Source organism: Penaeus vannamei, chromosome 8 (assembly GCF_042767895.1).
Source record: "Penaeus vannamei isolate JL-2024 chromosome 8, ASM4276789v1, whole genome shotgun sequence".
NCBI classification, from domain to species: Eukaryota; Metazoa; Arthropoda; class Malacostraca; order Decapoda; family Penaeidae; genus Penaeus; species Penaeus vannamei.
The window spans coordinates 6610858-6613357 of NC_091556.1; the positions used below are offsets into that span (position 1 = coordinate 6610858).

The 2500-nt window shown below is 37.4% G+C and overlaps 1 protein-coding gene across 1 annotated transcript in view; it reads left to right on the forward strand.

Annotated features, from left to right (window-relative positions):
- LOC113805430 (probable cytochrome P450 49a1) overlaps positions 1-1120 on the forward strand; it is an 11222-nt gene extending 10102 nt beyond the window's left edge. Inside the window, exon 11 of the mRNA XM_027356418.2 lies at positions 1-1120. This exon is cut by the window's left edge and continues 132 nt beyond it. The gene's annotated coding sequence lies outside the window, so the exon portion shown is untranslated.
- The last annotated feature ends 1380 nt before the right edge of the window (positions 1121-2500 follow it).

A 2500-nucleotide genomic window follows, 5' to 3' on the forward strand; every position in this document is an offset into this window, starting at 1 on the left:
AGCGCATCGGCAACCCTCTGTGAAGGAGCATATGCCACGTACAACCCAAGCAGAGATAGCCAGGAAGAAATATGCTTGGGAGTCGAACCGCCGGTGAACTTATGTGTCCATGGAGAGGGAGGGAGGGAGGGAGAGAGAGAGAGAGAGAGAGAGAGAGAGAGAGAGAGAGAGAGAGAGAGAGAGAGAGAGAGAGAGAGAGAGAGAGAGAGAGAGAGAGAGAGAGAGAGAGAGAAACTATAAAGAGACAGAGAGAGAGAGAAAGAGAGGAGAACTATAAAGAGAGAGAGTGACGGAGAGACAGAGTGGAAAAAGAATATTATATATATATGTATATATATATATATATATATATATATATATATATATATATATATATATATATATATATATATATATATATATATATAAAGAGAGAGAGAGAGAGAGTAGTACACCCAAAGATGTGTGCGCGTGTGTAAATATATTGATTCATATACTGTTAGATTCATATGATTTTAATATATTGGACAAAAGTCGTGTTTGTATATCTATACAACCGCAAAACAGACGAGCTCTTGCCTGCTTATGAATATAAGTGTGTCTGTGTAAGTGTATGTGTGCAGCAATTAATGATAATGATTTATATTGATGATCATAATGGTAATAATAAGTAGAATACCATTGTTTTATCTATCTCAACCATCCTTCACTTCTACTGACAACCATACTTGGTACAAGGATATCCATGAAAGAAGAGCGACTATTCAGGATATTAAAGATATTGTTTATATCTCGTTGGCTAGGCATACTGTCATCATTTTTATCTTTATTATCACTATTATCATTATTATTACTATTATCATTATCATTATTATCATTATCTTTATTATCATCTTTATCATTATTATTACTATTAGCATTATCATTATGATCATTATCTTTATTATCATCTTTATCATTATTATTACTATTACTATCATTATTATTATTGTTATTATTATCATTATAATTTTTTATCATCATTATTATTACTATTACACTCATTATTATTATTATCATTCGTTCATATACGTTACTAATTTCCTATTCTACTCTGTTAATACATACATATCCATTTGATAATAAAATAATGATTAGTATATACATTGCCTTACTCCCTCCGGTTTATCCTACAGCATTCGTCACTTTTACTCACACACACACACACACACACACACACACACACACACACACACACACACACACACACACACACACACACACAAGCGCATATATAAATGTGTATATATATATATATATATATATATATATATATATATATATATATATATATATATATATATATATATACATATACATATCCCGGACCCGTCGAAAGCTGCACGTCGAAAAACTACTCACCCGTTGCAAAAAAGGTCTATAAGTGTGGCATAAAAATTATAGACCTTTTTTGCAAATTTGATGGGCCGTCGATTTTTGCCGTGTGGTTGAGCCTTAAGCCTTGAAGACTTCTCGCAGGTGGGAATAGTAAAAAAAAAAAAAAAAAAAAAAATTGCGAGAGGTCACAAACACCGATACACGCACATGCAACACCCCCCCCCCATCCCTTCCTCGTTCTTGCCGTGGGAGAGGGGGAGGGGGGATAGGAGACAGAGACTAAGACTCAATGTACTCGGCCCTCGCTTTAACTGATTTCAAATGGTCTTTTCTTCTTCCTCTCTCCTTTTCCTTCTGTCCTATTGGCCGGGTTGTTAGAAATGTGCGAGGCCCGACCCAAAGATTATTCGTATACTTGACATGCATAGATAAAGATATAAATGCTTATTTATGTCTAGACATGCATATCAACCCGGGAAATAGAAGGTTAAATGTATATCTATCAGATATATACAGATATGCCTTTAATTCTGCATCTGTATTTATGAAAAATTATTGGGTTGGGCCTGGCACAAATTTAACAAACCGGCTGTATGTCGCGGTGGCTGTGTCGCGCGAGGTGTCCTCACATAACCTGGTCGTCGGCTGACCTTACCTTGTGTGTCGCTGGGACTGTGTTGCGCGAGGTTTCCGCTGACCTTACCTACCCTAATTGCTCTAACTTCCGCTGCTGTTTCAACACTTGTGATCTTGCTATAATAATGAAGTTTCAAGGAGTGACACATCATTCAGCATGGAGAACTCACCCGAGCTTCCATTACCACCCTGCCCCGAGCTCGATGTTTCATGGTACGAGGGATTGAATGAAGATTACCCCCCCCCCCACCTTCTCCTGTCATTGTCCCCGAGGCCTGTCACATCATATCGTCATACCGGCGACTGTGAAACTCAGAGTTGGCCAGCATCTCTTTACGAAGGACAAAGTTATGTGAAGACGCGAAGACAGAGCCTGTGGTGCCAGGGTTCACACCGTTAATGGGGAAATAGTGGCAAGTTCGCAGAGGAAGTAATATGGCTAAAGCAATAGAAAAAGGGTAAAATGACGATAAGGGAAAAAGTAAAGCTTAAAGTATAGTAAAAATTC